The sequence below is a fragment of the Thermobia domestica genome, chromosome 7 (genome assembly GCF_964235325.1).
Source record: "Thermobia domestica chromosome 7, izTheDome1.hap1.1, whole genome shotgun sequence".
NCBI lineage: Eukaryota > Metazoa > Arthropoda > Insecta > Zygentoma > Lepismatidae > Thermobia > Thermobia domestica.
This window is the reverse complement of record NC_137460.1, coordinates 228,508,824-228,531,328: the sequence shown is the minus strand read 5'-3', so window position 1 is coordinate 228,531,328 and position 22,505 is coordinate 228,508,824. Positions and strand designations below refer to the sequence as shown.

The 22,505-nt window shown below is 34.0% G+C and overlaps 4 non-coding genes across 4 annotated transcripts; all 4 read left to right on the top strand.

The window, feature by feature from the left end:
- The first annotated feature begins 1,970 nt into the window (after positions 1–1,970).
- TRNAG-UCC (transfer RNA glycine (anticodon UCC)) lies at positions 1,971–2,042 on the top strand. The gene has a single exon. It is a non-coding gene; the product is annotated as a tRNA-Gly (tRNA).
- A 2,740-nt stretch (positions 2,043–4,782) lies between these two features.
- Positions 4,783–4,854, top strand: TRNAG-UCC (transfer RNA glycine (anticodon UCC)). Its single transcript has one exon. It is a non-coding gene; the product is annotated as a tRNA-Gly (tRNA).
- A 2,484-nt stretch (positions 4,855–7,338) lies between these two features.
- Positions 7,339–7,410, top strand: TRNAG-UCC (transfer RNA glycine (anticodon UCC)). The gene has a single exon. It is a non-coding gene; the product is annotated as a tRNA-Gly (tRNA).
- A 1,484-nt stretch (positions 7,411–8,894) lies between these two features.
- TRNAG-UCC (transfer RNA glycine (anticodon UCC)) lies at positions 8,895–8,966 on the top strand. Its single transcript has one exon. It is a non-coding gene; the product is annotated as a tRNA-Gly (tRNA).
- The last annotated feature ends 13,539 nt before the right edge of the window (positions 8,967–22,505 follow it).

The window sequence follows — 22,505 nt, the reverse complement described above, 5'->3', positions numbered from 1 at the left end:
TAAAAAATCTAATCCGAGGCCATCTCTACCAAGTTATTATTACTGGATTGATTTGTTTTCTGGTTGATTCGAGTTTAGTGTCCCTTTCAGCAGCGAGACTATATGAGACAGATCTACAATCTAATGTGAGGCCCGAACAGCATAAAATACCAGCAGGATGCCGATTTTGAAAATATTTCTCCGAACAACTTCCTGGTCTTACAACTACTGATTTTTGTAGCTTTTTAAAAGATGTATTGTGTTTACATGTTCCAATTGCCTTATAGGTATAATAGCAGCTGCAACAAGACCCGCTTCTATTAAAGTGTAGTAGACCTTGTCCCTAAACTGTCAATGTCTTCTCAAGACAATAATTCGTCACTATGTCCTATATTAATACAAATAGTACAATTTAGATGTTTCTAAAAGACACTTTATTTTAAATTAATTTTAATCCCTTGAAGAAGATATGAGATACAAAAATGAAGAAAACAACTATGAACTATTGATAGATAAGAATAATACATGTCTTTTCAGCATTTATTTTTGGTATTGAAGGAATAGAAAATCATTTTCACAAAATATATAAGAAAAAATAAGCAATTCTTATTTCCCATTTTAAAGAGGTATTTACGTATTTGCATAAACCTAGCTAGGAAAGGTGAAAAATCCTTTAAAATTGGACTGAGTTCAGCAAGTTGAAAAATTTTGTAATACATTTTTTTTTCAGAAATTGTTTTCAAGTTTTTTGGAAAAAGGAAACAGAAATTCACTATCAAAAAATACGGAAAATAAACAGTTTTCAGTTTTCGTTTTCAGGAGGCATTTGCAGTTATGCAAACAGAGAAGAGATGAGGAAGAGTAGTTTACTTCATGACATTCCAAACAGATTGAGATTTCAACCTACAAATAGATTTTACAATAAAAAAAATTAAAATTAAAATGACTGTAAATTTTTGCTAATTTATAAATATAAAAAATAATGTATACTAAACTATATCTAAAAGGTTTCAAATTAGAAAAATCTGATTCGATTGTAAAATCTTAATTAAAGCTCTTGTTACCACCCCTTATAACCAGTGTATTACACCTGCAGTTGTTTCGAAAATATGTCCTGTTACAAACTTCACCAAATTTTCCAAAAAGTAAAATTTTCTTTTATTTTAATCTTTTCTGTTTTAAGTATTTCTATTTTTTCTTACAGAAAAAAGTATTTCTAGTAATTTCTTTCTGTTCTTGTACTTTATCATAGTTTAAATATTTTTTTATCTATAAGTTTTCTCTTACATTTATTTCTTTCAATCACAAATCCTTTCAGTAAAATGAATAATATGAACCCGAAATACATCACAGTGAGAAACATCATGTCTCGGGGGGAGATATCATGACTTTAGAAAGAGATTTAAGTGGGACATAACCAAAAAATGTTCGGAAGCATTGTTCTAAATTAAATAAAGTAGTGTAAGAAAAGTTTTATTAAATATTGAAATAATAGAAAATATAGAAGTTTTAGACGGTTCAAGATTATACGAAATTTGTATAATCTTGAATCTATCCTAAAACGCTTTCGTGTGTATTAGTGAATCATGGGTATTCTATTGTTTGATGAAGTTTAACGTTCGTTTTCAGCATCAAGGCTATGTGAAAAGTGATGCTATAGTGCAATAGGATCTACCATGATACTTTCAACGTTTTCTTACAAGAAATCAAACCCATGATCTAGTGTACCAATGGCGTGCGCGCTAGCTCACTAGAGCAGCAGAGATTCCATAGTTGTTCTTTATAAATGGGAAGGCATAAGTTACTAAACAATAGGGAGTACAATGTTGTTGAGTACAATATCTTACGTACTATATACTTGAAATGGATAATGTCTTAAAATGTCCACAACTTTATCCATGTTAAACAAAAGTTGATTTTATGGTTTGCTGAACAAGTGAAAAATTTCTTTCTCTTATATTAATATCTGAAGGAAAACGAAGTCACACAGAGCGATGGTGGTGTAATGGTTAGCATAGTTGCCTTCCAAGCAGTTGATCCGGGTTCGATTCCCGGCCATCGCAAGCTGTTTTTGAAAACTAATTTTGTATCTTTCTAGGCATACTTTGTGCGAGTGAAATAATAATAACAATAATAACGAGAATGATTACATGGGAAATGATTTCTTTCTGGAGCTGAAGGAAGTAATTGTAATACTCTTGTTAACTCCAAGATGATGTTATGGGAACCAAGTATGAATTGAGAACGTTAATTTTGTAGAATTCCTCATTTTGGCGTAAACAAAAGATATCAAGTCGTTGTAGTCGGTGTAACTTTTTTTTTCTTGATGTAGGAATAAGTCCAACTTTGTAGGTTTAGCTGAAATTTATACAGTCTGTTCCAAAACAACATCGAGAACGTTTGGGAGGTAATTCCTGACATCACGACAAGATAAAAAGTATAGACCAACCTGTTTCGTATCGGAACTATAGGCTGCCGGAAAAATGAAAAACCGAACTTTAAATGTCCATAGCTCCAAGAATACGGGATTAACCATGGTCGAGTCAAGACTTCACATGGGAACTAGTATGTGCCCTATCGAAACAACCAAGTTTCATAATCTTGCGGTACTTCCGCAACAATTTTTAAAGAGGAAGTTCGTGAGTGTTTCAAATTAAATGGAAGTAGCCAAATTCCCTCTATAAAAATTGTTGTGCGAGTACTTCAGGATTCTGAAACATGTATTTCTAAATAGCGCACTTATTAGTTCGTAAGTGAAGTTTTGATTACTTCCCCCTTTCGGAGTTATAGACTACAGCAGGTCACATAGTTTTGAAGCTATGGGCTTTTAAAGTTCATTTTTTCATGTTTTCTGGAGTCTATAACTCCGAATGGGAGCATTTGTGCACCCAAGTTGATCTGTACTTTTTATCTTGTCTTGGTTTTAAGAATCACTCCCCAAACTATGTCAGTGTTTTTTGAAATACCCTGTATAATGGAATGTTTTGGGTAAATTCATAATATATCCTTTTCTCACTTTTCTGTAAATTTACTTACATTTTACATTATTTCTCCTGTCTGTTTGTTGGTTTGTTCAGATACAATACACCTAAAAATAAATAAAAATTATTTGGTCTAGGAATTAATTCGTGCGGGTGGACAAGAGATGGCGCAACGAACGGAGCGTCCCACAGTTCCGTGTATCCACACATGTGTTGCAAACCCCTGTCATCGCGTATCGTTCGTAGTATAGGGCAGTGGATTAAAGCGTCAACAACACCAGTTTGTAGTTAAGTGAACATGGCGCAATTTGTGCCTGATAAAGTGTTTTTGCGGGGTGTCCTGCTGCATTACTTTAACATGCAGAAAAGTGCGACTGAAAGTCATCGTATTTTAGTGGAAGTGTATGGTGACCATGCTCTAGCTGAGCGAACGTGTCAGAAGTGGTTTGCACGGTTTAGAAGTGGTGATTTCGGCTTGGCAGACCAAGAGCGAGCTGGACAGCCAAAAAATATCAAGACGAAGAATTGACAGCATTGCTCGAGCAGGATTCGTGTCAAACGCAGGAACAACTTGCAGCAGCATTAGGCGTTGATCAAACAACAGTCTCCAAACGCTTGAAAGCCATGGGAATGATTCAAAAGATGTCACATTGGGTTCCACATGAATTGAAAGACAGAGACGTTGAAAGACGAAAAACCATTTGCGAATTGTTGCTTCAACGACAGAGCAGAAAGGGGTTTCTGCATCGAATTATTACGGGTGATGAGAAGTGGATCCATTACGAGAACCCTAAACGAAAAAAGGCCTGGGTGAATCCAGGTGAACCAGGTCCATCACAACCAGAACGAGATATTCACTGTGCAAAGGTTATGCTGTGCATATGGTGGGATATGAAAGGTGTGGTGTACTATGGGCTGCTGCAACCGGGTGAATGGAGAACGTTATCGACGACAATTAATGCGTTTGAAGCAAGCTCTGGCCAGAACACGACCAGAATGGGAGAACAGACATGATAAACTTATTGTTCAACATGACAACGCTCGCCCACATGTCGCAAAACCGGTCAAAACCTATTTAGAAAATGTCGGATGGGAAGTTTTACCCCACCCGCCGTATTCACCAGACGTTGCTCCTTCGGACTACTGCTTGTTCGATTGCATGAATAACGATTTGATTGGACAGCGGTTTACTTCTTCAGAAGATATCGAAACATGGGTCTCTGACTGGATCGCTTCCAAGGATGAGGACTTCTTTCGCCACGGAATCCGTACATTGCCTGACAGATGGGCGAAAGTGGTGGCTAGCGATGGACAATATTTTTCTTAAGGTATTTATGTATTTTGTGTTTGTACTGCAGCTTCAATGTATGCGTACCAACCGCACGAATTAATTCCTAGACCAAATACGTTTCCTGATTATGCTGCCGAAAGATAACATGAATATCTCTACGCATCTTACGAAGAGAAAAAAATTACGAAGAAAGAAACAAAAACAGAGTTAAATGTCAATCTCAGAAACTACATTATGGAAGAAATGGTATAATCCTCTGCAGAAAATGAAGGAATAGAAAGTCACTAATAATATCCGAGCAGAGTTTCTACAGTATTAGATGACACCTGCAAACTGATGTATATTTACAGCCATATTTGTGGTGGAGTGAATAGTATAAATAACGTATTGTGGAGAAAATGGTTAATCCAGCCAAAAACTCACATCAGTCTGTTTCCATCGCTTTAATTATGTTTTCATAGCATTTGCTGAAAAATTCGAAAATTTCTTTCCTAACTTCATCACGTTTTAAGAAATACTTTAGTATACAGAGCGATGGTGGTGTAATGGTTAGCATAGTTGCCTTCCAAGCAGTTGATACGGGTTCGATTCCTGGCCATCGCATACATTATTTTTCTCTAATTTCACACATGCTTATTCAATTTTAAATGATATAAGGTAAGGAGAATTAATCGTGAATTTCCGTATCTTTCTACTTCAGTTTTGGAAGTCTGAAACCATTAATGGAACACACGAGTTACGCCAATTTGAATTATTTTATTATTGTTATTATTATTATTATTATTATTATTATTATTATTATTATTATTATTATTATTATTATTATTATTATTATTATCGTTTAAACTGGTTTCAACTTCTATCTATCTAAAAATCTAATCTGAGCTCATCTCTAGCAAGTCATGATTACTGGATTGATTGGTTACTTGGTTGATTCGAGTTTAGCGACCCTTTCAGCAGCGAGACTATATGAGACACACCTACAATCTAATGTGAGGCCCAAACCGCATAAAAACCAATCACGATGTCGATTTTTGAAAATATTTCTCCAAACAATTTACAGAACTTACTACTACTTATTTTTGCAGCTTTTTAAAAGATTTATTGTGTTTACATGTTCCAATTGCCTTATAACTATAATAGCAGCTGTAACCAGACCCGCTTCCAAGAAAGCGTAGTAGACCTTATCCCTAAACTGTCCATGTCTTTTCAAGACCAGAAATGCATCAGTATGTTCTATATTAATACAAATAATACAAATTAGGTGTTTCTACAAGATACTTTATTTTGAATTAAGTTTAATCTCTTGAAAAAAATATGACATAGAAAAATAAAGAAAACAACTTCGAACTATTGATAAATAAGGATATAACATATCTTTTCAGCATTTATTTTTGGTATTGAAGGAACAGAAAATCATTTTCAAAAAATATATATAAAAAAATAAGCAATTCTTATTTCCCGTTTTTATGAGATATTTACGTATTTGCATAAACCTAGCAAACAATGGAGGAAAATTCTTTAGAATTAGACTGTTTTCCAACTTGCAAAAATTTTATAATACATTTTTTCCAGAAATTGTTTTCAAGTTGTTTGGTTAAAAAGAAAATGAAATGAAATCTTTAAGTTTTACGTCCCACGGTTATGCCGGTTAGGCTAAAGGAGACGGTGATGATGAGTAATGAATGAAATGGTGGAATGAAGAAAGTGGGAGGAAACGGGAGAACCCGAGAAAACCCACGCACACGGTGTTTGTCCACCACAAAGTTCACTTGGCGGGGGCTGGGATCGAACCCGGGACCCCAAGCACCAGAGGTGAACGCTCTACCACTGAGCCACCGCGGCCCCTGGTTAAAAAGAAACAGAAATTCACTGTCAAAAATACGGAAAATAAACAGTTTTAGTTTTCGTTTCCAGGAGACACTTGCAGTTACGCAAATATAGAAGAGATCAGGAAGAGTAGTTTGCTTCATGACATTCCAGCCAGATTGAGATTTCAACCTACAAATAGATTTTACAATAAAAAAAATAAATAAAAGTTAAAATGACTGTAAATTTTTGCTAATTTATAAATATAAAAAATAATGTATACTAAACTATATAAAAAAGGTTTCAAATTAGAAAAATATGATTCGATTGTAAAATCTTAACTATAGTTCTAGTTACCACCCCTTATGGCCAGTGTATTACACATGCAGTTATTTCGAAAATATGTCCTGTTACAAACTTCACCAAATTTTCCAAAAAGTATTTTTTTTTAATCTTTTCTAGTTTAAGTATTTCCATTTTTTTTTCAAGAAAAAAGTATTTCTAGTAAGTTCTTTCTGTTCTTGTATTTTATCATACTTTAAATATTTCTTTATCTATAAGTTTTCTCTTACATTTATTTGTTTCACTCACAAATCCTTTCAGTAAAATGAATAATATGAACACGAAATACTTCACAGTGAGAAACATTATGTTTCGGGGGGGGAGATATCATGATCTTAGAAAGAGATTTAAGTGGGACATAACCAAAAAATGTTCGGAAGCATTGTTCTAAATTAAATAAAGTAGTGGAAGAAAAGTTTTATTAAATATTGAAATAATAGAAAATATAGAAGTTTTAGACGGTTCAAGATTATACGAAATTTGTATAATCTTGAATCTATCCTAAAACGCTTTCGTGTGTATTAGTGAATCATGGGTATTCTATTGTTTGATGAAGTTTAACGTTCGTTTTCAGCATCAAGGCTATGTGAAAAGTGATGCTATAGTGCAATAGGATCTACCATGATACTTTCAACGTTTTCTTACAAGAAATCAAACCCATGATCTAGTGTACCAATGGCGTGCGCGCTAGCTCACTAGAGCAGCAGAGATTCCATAGTTGTTCTTTATAAATGGGAAGGCATAAGTTACTAAACAATAGGGAGTACAATGTTGTTGAGCAAAATATCTTATGGACTGTATAGTTGAAATGGATAATGTCTTAAAATGTCCACAACTTTATCCATGTTAAACAAAAGTTGATTTCATGGTTTGCTGAACAAGTGAAAAATTTCTTTCTCTTATATTAATATCTGAAGGAAAACGAAGTAACACAGAGCGATGGTGGTGTAATGGTTAGCATAGTTGCCTTCCAAGCAGTTGATCCGGGTTCGATTCCCGGCCATCGCAAGCTGTTTTTCAAAACTAATTTTGTATCTTTCTAGGCATACTTTGTGCGAGTGAAATAATATTAATAATAATAACGAGAATGATTACATGGGAAATGATTTCTTTCTGGAGCTGAAGGAAGTAATTGTAATACTCTTGTTAACTCCAAGATAATTTTATAGCAACCAATTATGAATTGAGAACGTTAATTTTGTAGAATTCCTCATTTTGGCGTAGACAAATATATTAACTCGTTGTAGTCGGTGTAACTTTTTTTTTCTTGATGTAGGAATAAGTCCAACTTTGTAGGTATAGTTGAAACTTATACAGTCTGTTCCAAAACAACATCGAGAAAGTCTGGGAGATAATTCCTGACATCACGACAATATAAAAAGTATCGACCAACCTGGGTGTACAAGTGTTTCCTTTCGGAATTATAGGCTGCCAAAGAAAAAAAAAAAAACATGAAAATCCGAACTTTAAATGCCCATAGCTCCAAGACTATGTGATTAACCATGGTCGAGTCAAGACTTCATATTGGAACTATTATGTGCCCTATTGAAACAACCAAGTTTCATAATCTTGCGGTACTTCCGCAACAATTTTTATAGAAGAAGTTCGTGAGTACTTCAAATTAAATGGAAGTAGCCAAATTCCCTGTATAAAAATTCTTGCGCGAGTACTTTAGGATTCTGAAACATGTATTTCTAAAAAGCGTACTTATTAGTTCTTAAGTGAAGTCTTGACTACTTCCCCCTTTCGGAGTTATAGACTACAGTAGGTCATACAGTTTTGGACGTATGGGCCCTTAAAGTTCATTTTTTCATGTTTTCTGGAGTCTATAACTCCGAATGGGAGAATTTGTGCACCCAAGTTGATTTGTACTTTTTGTCTTATCTTGGTTTTAAGAATCACTCCCCAAACGTTGTCATTGTGTTTTGAAACATCCTGTATAATGGAATGTTTTGGGTAACTTCATAATATATCCTTTTCTCTTTTTTTCTGTAAATTTTCTTACATTTTTAATTATTTCTCCTGTCTGTTTGTTGGCTTGTTCAGATACAATACACCTGAAAATTATAAAAATTACGTTTCCTGATTATGTTACCAAAAGATAACATGAATATCTCTACGCATCTTACGAAAAGAAAAAAATTACGAAGAAAGAAACAAAAACAGAGTTAAAAGTCAATCTCAGAAACTACATTATGGAAGAAATGGTATAATCCTCTGCAGAAAATGAAGGAATAGAAAGTCACTAATAATATCCGAGCAGAGTTTCTACAGTATTAGATGACACCTGCAAGCAGATGTATATTTACAGCCATATTTGTGGTGGAGTGAATAGTATAAATAACGTATTGTGGAGAAAATGGTTAATCCAGCCAAAAACTCACATCAGTCTGTTTCCATCGCTTTAATTATGTTTTCATAGCATTTGCTGAAAAATTCGAAAATTTCTTTCCTAACTTCATCACGTTTTAAGAAATACTTTAGTATACAGAGCGATGGTGGTGTAATGGTTAGCATAGATGCCTTCCAAGCAGTTGATCCGGGTTCGATTCCCGACCATCGCATACATTATTTTTCTCTAATTTCACACATGCCTATTCAATTTTAAAACATTTTGAATGATATAAGGTAAGGAAAATTACTCGTGAATTTCCGTATCTTTCTACTTCAGTTTTGGAAGTCTGAAACCAGTAATGGAACAAACGAGTTACGCCAATTTGAATTATTATTATTATTATTATTATTATTATTATTATTATTATTATTATTATTATTATTATTATTATTATTATTATTATTAATAATAATAATAATAATAATAATAATAATAATAATAATAGTTAAAGTACGAAGTTTCAAATGAGGCGATGCAGTATTTACGTAAACTAAATGAGAATTTATTTGATAATATTCACTAGCCCACTATACATTTGCGAGGTTTTGCTTTGGGAAATGAAGTGTATACGACATTGAATAGTAAAAATATTACAATAAAAATATATTATTAAAAATATTGATTAAGTAATTGGAGTTAAACATGCTTTCAAGTAAGAATTATATAGAGAGAGGATTTACTTTAAAGTACGATGCAAACGAATATTCTAGTTTTAATCCGATTAGAAATCGATAACTTACACAATACTACTTACTTCAGTAATTTTATAAACCTTTGATGATTTCAGGACATGATCTGTGGGAGAATTTGAGACCATGTAGACATAAATTCGTAGCCATATCTTCGATCACGCTCAAAGTGGACTAATAGTGTTTTATCAGTTTTCTCTCATTCATATATTGACCATTAGCCGGGAAAAATCTTCTGAAATCATCAATGCTTATAATTAGTTTTTGATTACAAATCAAAGCATGCTAATGAAATATTGAACATAATTAATATTTTGTTTTCAGCTTTGGATTTTAGATTTGCAATTCATATAATGTTCCCTTCTAATCGAATTTGAGAAAAAAATAGTTACCAAAGATTCATTCAAAGAGATGTCCTCAGTCCTCTGATGAAAATAGGAACACACTTTTAAGAAGAAAAAAAACGAATACTTCCTACAGGGTTTGAACACATAAACTTATGACTGATAAACTATTGACCCAAACCGCTCGACCAGCACGTACGTTTTCACTGAGCTTCTTAGGCTTTTGTGTAAGGTGGTTTATTGCTCCACATCTTTTTTTGTTTATGTCGATACCAACTATATTTGTGTCGAATATTTGGGCGTTAAAGGTCTCGCAATGCATAAAAGTATTTTTCGTATAAACTGCATTCAATTTTACGTCCTAATAACTTACATACAATAAGTTGAATCTGTGAAATGATTGGGGTTGGAGTGATCGTAAACCCGCTTAACGTGGGGATTTACTTATGTGAAATTTGGTACTTAAAGGACGTACCTAGAACATGGCAGATATATGTCTCAAGTGACGAGATAGAAACAAGTGAATGTTAGAGTGCGAAACTGATCCAGGTATATAAATGCTATATTCGTGGTATATAGTTGCAAATATCAATTAGGTGTAACAACTACCTAGAAGTGTATGTAGCTGAAGTACATACTTAGCACATGAATATCATATGTGCCAAGTGTCGTTTACCTAAAAAGTAGCCGGGACACCTAAATGGCGCATTCCTAGCACATCCTATGCTGTTAGGGGAGTACTTTAAATTAAACACCCGACGAATTTAAAACTTAAAATATACAAAACGATAATCATGCCTGCTGTTCTGTATGTTTCCGAAACATGGTCACTTACTCTGAGGGAAGAACATAGACTGAAAGTATTTGAGAACAAGATCCTGAGATGAATATTCGGACCCAAGAGAAACGGGAATAAGGAATGCCGGAAACTTCATAACGAGAAACTACAAAATTTATATGGTTTACCCAACATTGTTAGGGTCGTCAAGTCTAGGAGGCTTAGGTGGGCGGGTCATGTAGCTAGAATGGAAGAAAGTAGAAACGTTTGCAAAGTCTCGACTGGAAGACCAATCGGAAAAAGACCATTAGGAAGACCTAGGCGCAGATGGGAGGACAATATTAAGATGGATCTCGCAGAGATTGGAATACAAAATAGAAACTGGATGCAGTTAGCTAAGGATAGAAGTCATTGGAAAGCTCTTCTGAACGCGCATTTAACCTCGGAGTTGCATACACCATAGAGTTTGTTACTTAGTTAGCCAAACTCCCTCTATAAAAATTGTTGCTTGAGTACCCTTGGATTCGAAACATGTATTTTTGAATAGCGAACATATTAGTTCCTAAATGAAGTCTTGATCTTACTACGGTAGGTCTCATAGATTTCGAGTTTTTTTTTCATGTTTTTGGCAGCCTAAAACTTCGAAAGAAAGCATTTGTGCACCCAGGTTGTTCTGTACTTTTTGTATTATCGTGCTGTCAGGAGACACATCCAAACATTGTCGGTGTTGTTTTGAAACACCCTGCATAACGGAATCTTTTGGGAAACTCCATAATATGCACTTTTTCCAATTTTCTGTAATCTTACTTACATTTTTAATTAATTAGCCTGTCTGTTTGTTGGTTTGCTCAAATACAATTCACATTTAAAAAAATAGGTTTCCAAATTATGTTATCAAAAGATAACATGAATATCAGTATGCATCATACAAAAAGGAAGAAAAGTACAAAGAGAGAAACAAAAAGGACACAAAATTCAATCTCAAAAACTTCATTGTGGAAGAAATGGTAAAATTGTTTGCAGAAAATTGAAGGAATAGAAAGTCACTAATAATATCAGAGCCGAGTTTCTACAGCATTAGGTGGCACCTGCAAACAAATCTATATTTACAGCTATATTTGTGGTGGAATGATTAGTATAAATAACATTTTGTAGGGAAAATAGTTAAAACAGCTAAAAACTTGCATGTCTCTGTTTCCATCGTTTTAATTATATTTTCATAGCATTTGCTGAACAATTCGAAAATTTCTTTCCCTTCTTCATCATATTTTAAGAAAGACTTTAGTATATACAGCGATGGTGGTGTAATGGTTAGCATAGTTGCCTTCCAAGCAGTTGATCCTTGTTCGATTCCCGGCCATCGCATACATTATTTTTCTCTGATTTCACACACGCGTATAAAATTTTGAAACCTTTTGAATGATATAAGGTCACGACGGTTACTCATGAATTCCCGTATCTTTCTAGTTCAGTTTGCGAACTCTGAAACCAGTAATGGAACAGAGGAGTTACGACAATTTGAATTATTATTTTTATTATTATTGTTTTCATCATTCCGTTTCAAGTGGTTTTAACTTCCATCCATCTAAAAATCTAATCTGAGGCCATCTTTAGCAAGTAATGATTACTGGATTGATTGGTTGCCTGGTTGATTAGAGTTTAGTGTTCCTTTCAGCAGCGAGACCATATGAGACAGACCTACAATCTAATGTGAGGCCCGAACCGCATAAAATCCCATCAGGATGCCGATTTTTTAAATAGTTCTCCGAACAATTTCCTGATCTTATAACAGGTATTCACAACTACTGATTTTTGTAGCTTTTTAAAAGATGTATTGTGTTTACATGTTCCAATTGTCTTATAGGTAAAATAGCAGCTGTAACCAGACCCGCTTTAAAGAAAGCGTAGTAGACCTTGTCCCTAAACTGTCCATGTTTTCTCAATACCACAAATTCGTCACTATGTCCTATATTAATACAAGTAATACAATTTAGATGTTTTTAAAAGATACTTTATTTGAAAATCATTTTAATCCCTGGAAGAAAATATGAAATAAAAAATGAAGAAAACATTTATGAACGATTGATAGATAAGGATAATAAATATTTTTTTCAGCATTTATTTTTGGTATTGAATGAACAGAAGACCATTTTCAAAAAGATAGGAAAAATTAAATTTTCTTATTTCCCGTTTTCAAAAGGCATTTACGTATTTGCTTAAACATACCAAGAAATGGTGAAAAATTCTTTAAAAGTAGACTGAATTTTCCAACTTGGAAAAATTTATTAATACAGTTTTTTCGGAAATTGTTTTCAAGTTTTTTGGTAATAAAAACAAATTCATTGTCAAAAAATACGGAAAATAAACAAATTTTAGTTTTCGTTTTCACAAGATATTTGTGGTTACGTAAACATAGAAGGGATGATGAAGAGTAGTTTACTTTATGATTTTACAACCAGATTGAGTATTTTAACTTAGAGAAAGATTTTACAATAAAAAATAAATATATATTAAAATGACTGTAAATTTCTGCTAATTTATAAATATGAAGAGTAATGTATACTAAACAATATCTAAAAGGTATCGAATTAGAAAAAATCTAATCCGGTTGTAAAATCTTAATTAAAGCTCTTGTTACCACCCCTTATGACCAGTGTATTACACTTGCAGTTGTTTCGAAAATATGTCCTGCTACAAACTTTACCAAATTTTCCCAGAAGTACATTTGTATTTTATTTTAACTTTTTCTGTTTTAATTATTTCTATGTTTTTAGAGAAAAAGTATTTCTAGTTATCTCTTTCTGTTCTTGTATTTTATCATACTTGAAATATTTTTATCTATAAATTTTCTCTTACATTTTTTTTCACCCACAAATCCTTTCAATAAAATGAATAATATGAACACGAAATACATCAAAGTGAGAAACATCATATCTCAGGGAAAGGTATCGTCATCCGCAAAAAAAAGTTCGCATATACTGTAACTTCCACATTTTCATTAATAAGTCAGTTTTCTTAATATATTATCGCTTCTTTGTGCTTTCCTTAACAAAGCAGTGTAGTAATGAATAATTATTTATGATTTTTGTGAAAAAATAAAGCTAAATAAGAAAATTATAAGCAAAAAACTGTGATTGTTATGAAACTTTAGTCTGTCAGATAATTACGCGAAGAATATCCCGAGGGAAATTCACTCCATACAGTGCACAGGTATTAGGAGCACTCACAAATACGTAAAATTGAAGGAACAGAAAATAATGTATTTTTGAGATGAACATACAATTCACACTTCACGTGAAGTTCCAATATGGGAAATCAATCAATATCTTCAGTTGAAATTACTGAAAAAAACAGAAAATGGCTATTTAAAACTCCAAGTGTAAACCTGCGCTTGGAGCGAGTCTATTTCTAATATCAGAACGCGTTATTTCGTAACATGCCTGCGTGTCCAAGCGGGTTTAGCAATGTTGTTGAAATTCTAGAAGCGAAGGGTGGCGGTTCGAGCCTGAGTGCGGAACGCTTTTTTTTTCAATATAGTGAAATATTTTTTAAAATATAAATGTCTAGTTTGAAGTGCTTAAAAACACAAGACCAGATGAACAATCACTTTTCAAAGCTCAGTCACATTTATTCACTATGTTCATCAATTAGGCTATATACGAAGACACTAAAATGTGGAACGTTAACGATCCTTATTAACGTTAATACCACATCCGTTATAATGAGAACAGATTTGTGATCTGAATACCAACCTTAAACCATACGTCCAAAATGAAAATTATTCATGTTCTTGATACCTATTGCAACACTCAGTTGTAATATAGAGAGTGAGAGTGCGAAAGAGAGATAAAATACTGTATACAGGGTGCGGAAAAATTCCCGGAACGGTCCAATATCTCGCGAAGTATAAATATCACCAAAACAAAAAATAACACATGTTAAATAGTTTTAAAGAAGCTATCCAATGATAGAAAACACAATCACCTATCTCTACCTCCTTGGGGACTACGGGGGATAACTTTAAAATTTTAAATGGGAACCCCTATTTCTTATTTCATATGTGGATTCTCCAGAAAAAGTGATAGTGATTTGATCAAAAATTGAAAACAGTGTGTGCGAAGATGAAGTTACATGGAATACAATATCGATAATTGTTTTGCAAAGTAGCTTTATGAAGTAGTTCTTAGTAGTAGGGTTATTTACAACAAAAATAAGCCATTTTTGTCACCATTTGTATTTTCTTGCAAATTAATAAATATGGACAAATGCATTATTTTATGGAAGTTAAAATGTATGAATTCGTTATGTGGGTAAAAAAATCACATGAAAATTTTACTCTGCGTGGAAATCGAACTCATGACCTTTCATGCCGCAGTCCCGTACGCTAACCGCATGGCCCAGAGCTCGACGCTAAGAGGCCACATTTTCATAAAGATTTGCCGCCTCCATTTTTTATGTGTCGATTCAAGTGCTATCCGTGAAGGCACTGTTTTCAATTTTGGGTCAAATCACTGTTACTTATTCTGAAGAATCCAAATGTGCAACAAAATATGGGGATTTCCATTTAAAATTTTAAAGTTACCCCCCATGTGGGAATGGAGGGTTGCGTTTGGTATCATTGGATAGATTTTTCAAAACTGTGTAACACGTGTTATTTTTGTTTTGCTGATCTGTATATTTCGCGAGATATTGGACCGTTCCGGGACTTTCCCCGCACCCTGTATAAGCTTGTATTTTTAATTAAAACAGTGTAAATCATAATCTGGATTTTTATAAAGTAAATGAAACAATCATATAGAAAATGTATACAGTTTAAAATTGAATTAAATTGCAATTCCAGAATCTGTAACATTATACATTTCTTATTTATTTACATCGAATGTTAACTTATTGTATAGTTTATAGCATGAGTATCAGCTGATATGTAACACAAAATTATCTATAAATTGAATAGGAAATGATATAGTTGATATAAGGAAATGATTTAAATAGGAAATTATATAGTTGATATAAGAACAAGTTTATGAAAATGAACTGTATAATAATGGTTGTATTTGAAACAGTTTGCGTAATGGAGTAAATATTTACACCGCCAGCTTTGCAATACTGTGCGGTTTAAATTGTCAATCTCTTCAATTTTACTTATTTCGCTTGAATGTTTATGGAATTTAGTATAGCATTATGAAACATTCAACAACTGATCTAGCAGTGAAACATATTTAATAAGATTACCGCACATTACGGTAGATTCCGAGATCGCTCCCAGCTTTGCGAGCACTTGATAATATCTTATTATTATTTCAGATAAAATATTATGTGGAAGAGCTAAATTAAATTAGAAAATGAAATGAAATATTTAACATCCCACTATTACGCCCTTTAGGCGGGAAGGTTCTAGATTGTTGGTCCTCACATAGAGGAGAATTTGGATTAGTAACCAGTTTGGTTCTTTTCTTTATCAAATTTCAATACACAATTCATATAGTAATGTCGAGCAAGCGATAGCGAGTGAAGACAGGTTAACAAGGTTGATTGCTTTCTTCATCACCACTCAATTGGTATACGGACCAGTGTTCTAGAATCCTGCTATTTTAGGCTAAGGGAGAAGATAATTAAAGTAAGAAAAATAATATAAGAATTGGTGGAATGAGAAAGTGGAAGGAAAAGGAAATGCTTTGAGAAAAGTCACGGACATAATGTTGTCCACCACAAGCTTACTTGAACGGAATAAAACCAGAGACCGCATGCACCAAAGGCAAGCGCTCTACCAGTGAACCATCGCGCCCCATAAATTAAATAAGAAAGATAAGTAGTAGGCATTTTATAATTGAATATTTTATGTAAGAAACTTATTGTCCATAAAGCTTCTTTCTTTTCAAGCTTTTGTAATTGATGTTGCAAATTGTCCGATGCTTTGCAATGCGGATCAAAGGAATAAATGCATTTTTTCGGGATAGTATCATCTGCCCCTTGCTGCTATTGGTGGTATAAAAGTAGTGTTGAGTTGATTTTTAGTTTCTTGTTCTTTTTGTTATGTGAATATAGACTAGACCAACATTTTTTACTGGTGTTCATTTTAGGATCACTCGGTAGCATGTTTTTAGTGGAGGAATGTTACGTGAATATAGATTACACCAAGTCACAAATATTTTGACAAAGATATACATTTTTATTACACAAATAATTTCTGCTTTTCCTTTTACTGCAAATGTTTGTTTCTAATAGTGATTTTTATTCTTATTGTATCCGTGAATACACATTCAAGACTTTTTTTTAAAAAATAAGTTGTTTAATAAGGCACTGAAAAGTGTTGGATTTTGTAACACTCTAACACTTAAAAACATAATACTGAGTGATCCTGAAATGGACACCAATAATTAATTTTGGTCTAGTCTATATTCACGTAACACTTTCAACAGCGAGGCTATATGAAACGTGGGCTTACTAATTAACGTGGAATAAAAATAAAAAAGTCTAGTGGCTAGCGCGAGTGTTTTTGGTTCTTGTAGTCTCGGGTTCGATTCCCGGTAAGGGTCGATTCAGGTTAAATTTTCAGGGGAGTTTATGGGAAAAACGTTAAAAAATATAATTGCAAAAGTCTGATGCCAGTATTTTGTAAGCTATTGACAAAATAATAGAAAGACAGGAAAGAAATTCTCTTGAGAACTGAAAGTGAACAATGTTTTCGCATTTATGCTTAATTTGCTACTGGCGTGACACATTAAATTGAATATAATATAAATATTAGACACAAAATTCGCTACTTAACGGTTGATAACATGGTAAATGCTAGGTATTGTTAAACATTAAACGTAACACCTCAATTTTATATCAATAAATAACTTAAATAAATAAATAACAAGACAGAACAATACTATTAACCTATATTTGCATAGTATATAAATTAAAAACACGTTGTTTATCATAACGAAAAATGGCTGAACCGTTTGAAATGAATTTTATTAACATAGTTAACACCTACCTCGGACTGGGTTGTTGTCACGCCATTTTTATTGAAATGCGTATCCAAACAGAAGAGAGGGGGTTAAAATGTATGCCAAAAATAGAATCTCTCACGTTTGTGAGATGAAGTATGATACATAAATTCCTTATTTAAAACGAGTGTGCACGTGTCCGACCGTGTTTAGAAATTTCGGTACTAAATGGAGAAGAGGGGCAATTTGTATCGTTTTTGCTCAATATTTAAGAATGATGACATCGAGATTGTGTCTTGTCTTCACAGCAAAACGGATGAAGCACTTGAAATTATCTTTTAAATATACGGTATTTAGCATTTGGTCCAGTCGGATTCATTAACACATATGTCGTAAGAGGAACAGATGAATATAAACACCTTATTTTAAAATATGTGACACCATCTTCCGTTGTCCTTAAAAATCCACTTTTGAGGGGGAAATGGGGCAAGTTCCAAATAAGGCGGTCAATATGTAAAAGTGACGTCGTGTTTGTCTGTCCGATCATCACGGGAAATCAAATCAGCCGTTTGAAATAAATATTTGAATACATTTAGTACTTGGAAGAAAATGATTACCTGACGTTCACTAGGAACTTGACAAAACTTCGATACAAATTAGAGGATAGTGAGCTATGCCTAAATCTAATATTGTAGGTGGAAGTGAAAACGACGAACGAAGTAACAGCGGATTAAAATTTAGCATTAGAAGTCATTGAAAAACAGAATGTGATGCGCGAAAACGAGAAAAAAAAAGAAAAGGAAAAACGTAACGTTGCCGACGACAACACACTGGCTGGTGCTTATTGAAAGACCCATAAACGCTATTCATTAGCTCATTCTTCACGGTTTGGATTGCAAGAAATAAAACTATTTCTTCGTGCTAATACGCCTCTCAAAACGAAATGTTATATTTCTGCAAAATTTGTTTTTCTCACATGACTGGATAATTTTTTAAAAAAATTCTATTGTGCTGAAGAAAACAAAACCATATGACAAGCTGTGTTTGATCTGAAGACCCCATGATCTTTACTACATGTTGTTATTCACTACATCAGCGAGACGTTGTTTGCAATGACACTGATACATTGAGTGGTTTGTTCGAGAAAGCTGCTTGTCTCGATTTTGTTTACTCTTTAGGTTTTTCGTAGAATACATGAAAAAGAAATACATTTTTCGCTTAGATATCCAGGAATCCTGTTTTAACTGATCAGAAAACAGCAATCTACTGGTGAAATGATATGGGGTAATGTGTAGCATTTTGTTTTCACGCCATCGATAGCAGCAAGGGACACATGAATTACATAAAAAGGGAGTGTGTTGTTATGAAGTAGCTAGTAATATCTTTTTCAAAAAATCTACGTGTTACTTCGTAGCTCAAGGGATAAGTGAGAGATTACAATACACAAGTTCGCACGATCGAGTCTTGCCCACTGCTATTATGTTTTTTTTTCATTTTCATTGTTTAACGGTGAAAGTGACGTAGATACATTTTCATTGGCATTCAAAAAAAAAGAAAAAAAGAAAAAAAGAATGGAAGGGAATACGTAGCCCTGAAAAGGGCTGTTTATATATAAGTGTCTAATAGGAGGTCCAATGACCTTCTACATCGATGACTGCCTGGAGCCTTCTGGGCATGCTTTCGGTAAGTCTGCGGAGAAAGTGTTCACTAAGGGAGACTTCCTCCCAGCTGTTTTCAACGATTTCCCATAGTTGATTTTTTGTGGATGGAGGCGGGTTAGGCCAGTTCTCCTTCATCACCCTTTTGACCTCTGCCCATACTGTCTCAATTATATCCATATCGGCTCCACGCGGTGGCCAATCTAGGACATCTAAATCAGCCTGCTGCGAGAGCCAATTCTGAACTAATTGACACATATGAACCGGAGACCTGTCGTGCTGAAACTGGATTACTCCATCGGGGTAGATAAAACGCACAGATGGCAACATAACAGCCGAAGGATATGTAAATATTGCTCACCTGTAAGACGCCCCTCTACCCTATGGAGTACTCCAAGACACTGTGATGTCATGAAACCCCAAGCAGATACAGATACGTGTCCACAGTGACGTTTGTGGAAAACGTATCTGGGATCATGCCTGGAGCCTCTCGGACGATACACGACTACTGGGCCATTATTTGAGGAAGAAAATGTGCATTCGTCTGTGAAGACAACATGTCTCCAATCACGGTTCACATTTTCTTCCGCAAACTGAAGCCGTCGTCTTATATGCTCTTCCGAGAGGAATTCTTTCACCGCAGCACGACGGGCGTGAAGATTAGCTTCCCTAAGACGCCGTACAGCAGTATCTCGAGAGCCTGGAAAAGCTGATGAGTGCCGAAGTTATCTGGCGGTCATGTTGGGATTAAGTCGCGCAGCAGCAACAAGCCTACCACTACCTCGGCCTATGAAAACGCCTACCACTGCCTCGGCGCCGCATAGTTTCTCCAGTCTCTCGAAAACGCTTTATCCACTTCTGTGCTGTTCTTGGTAAAACTCCACACCTTTCAGCGGCTTGTACAGCGCAATAGCCTTCTTGCACTAAAGCAAGAACACGCTGTTTTCTATTCTCAGCCATTTCTGACTTCTATCCTTTTCACGAGTTGCACGTTGAATGAGCACCCCTTTTAGTTGAAGCTATTAAACGACATGCGCAGTTGGTTACTCCAAGAGCTAGTAAGATCGTAGTTTTTATTTGCTAAGAGTCCGTTTAGACGTTATGATAAATCATCAAGGGTAGAGATAAATTTCAGAAATCATCACATCTAAATTAGTTTATCTCATGATATCTCTCCTGCATATGATACGATGCGATAAGTTCGACATGTTCAACTTATCGCATGCAAGCCAGGTATAGCCCCCCGTAGAGAAACAAAGGAATGAATAGGTCACCGCTTCCAACCCTTCTTCGCTGCCAGCTTCTTGGAAGGAAAGCGGAAAAAACAGGTTTTACCTGTCGTCCTGTGATCTGTTCTGTTGACAAAAAGGAAAGAAATATCTTTTCCCCATTTTCTGTTCATGAAATGCGAATAGTTTTCCAAACTACGAAAACTACAACAAATTAGCCGTTCGATTTGGTTTGCTTTGATTTATGAAATTTAACCTCGGCTAAAGCAAAGGTAGATCCATAGTTTAAAATGAGATAAAACCGACTAGCACCGAGAATTGAAACCTAGACCGCATACATCAGAAGCGGCACGTCCTTGATTGAAACCTTTGTCCATATCTTCGAAACAAGTCATTATAAACCTAAAATTAAATACAGTATTTGCAATAATTCTTCCACATAAATTTATTGGGGACCAGAGATGGACACATCAACCATGGTCTACTAGTCTACAAGTAATTGTGAGAGGTAGCCCACGTCTTACTGTTTGTATCAATCAAGCATACCAATCTCGATGGACTGATTGCTAGTTTCTGATAACAAATGAACGTTTCTGAGAAAATCAAAATGAATTAATTAGTTTTTTTTAAATATTTAAATAATCTTAATTTTATGAATCGTATTTCCCTTTTTTTTTTTTTTTTTTTACTGTCCATAACGTCCTCATTATTAGTCTATATTTTAATCAGTAGATCGCTAGTGATTTCAGAAATGAAAAGTAGCGCTCAAACTTAAGAAAGGTTAGCCACCCTTGTTGTAGACCTATTCAATATTGTTTTATTTTTCAGTTCTTACTCTGGTTTGTCAATCAAGCGTTTTAGTGCTTACCTCCTGTTATTGCTGAACGGGACGTAAAACCCAAAATCAACTCAACTCAACTCAATTCCGAATTCAGAAATCGTATATAGATACTTCATAACTAGAATTTCGAATTTTGAATATATATATATATATATATATATATATATATATATATATATATATATATATATATATATATATATATATATATATATATATATATATGCTTCATACTTATTTCACTTCTATATAAATTGTATTTTAATTTACAATGTCAGATTAAATATTTTAACCAAAGGCGAGCTCTTTAACCAATAGTAACCATTAGGCTAGAAAGGTTTATCTTCTTCCAAGAACACTTAAGATTATTATAATATAAACTATGGGTGTTCTAAAAATGGTGCCTACGGACCACAGAGCACTCTTCTGCAGGTCACAATAAAGCGAAAATGTTGTATGATGAAATGCCCTCCGGGGCCTCCTTCAGGCTCTATGGGGAATCAAAATTTTACTATGTGGCAACGTCGCAGAGTAAATTGAAGCCATTAGCATTACTCTACGAATACAACAAAGCGTTAAATCGATTGCTTCACTAATAAGTGATGCCAGTATCAATCAATATCGACTTTAGTTGCCATCTGGAAAAGAATCGATATAACTATTTGATAGATTGATACATCTAAATCTATGGTTCTTTATTTGCGACGTTGCTACATAGTGCAATTTATGTCTCCAGACGACGACTCGAAAGGTATACAAATTATATATATATATATATATATATATATATATATACTGGCGGATCCCGGATATGATGTTTGCCGCTTTATCCTGTGTAAAGCAGGATTGAAGCCCTTTTATCCAGTGTATACCTGAGCGTCAAGAAGGGGGGCTATAGTTCCTATAGCCCCCTCCTTGGATCCGCGCCTGTATATATATATATATATATATATATATATATATATATATATATATATATAAGGTATGGGTCGCGGACATAAGCTCACCAGTAATAATATAATTGTATTATGAAATAATTAATGAAAGAAAAAATACAATAACGATAACTAATTACACTTATACGTTAACTAATTTATACTAATTGCAAAGGAAAATAAACATGAATAAAATAAATACAAGTAAGCAATGGAAAAATGGTAAACGGAAAATATGACTAAAATCCAAACTAGACTTTGAATATTAATAATCTGGCAAGATAGCCCCGACTTTAGAA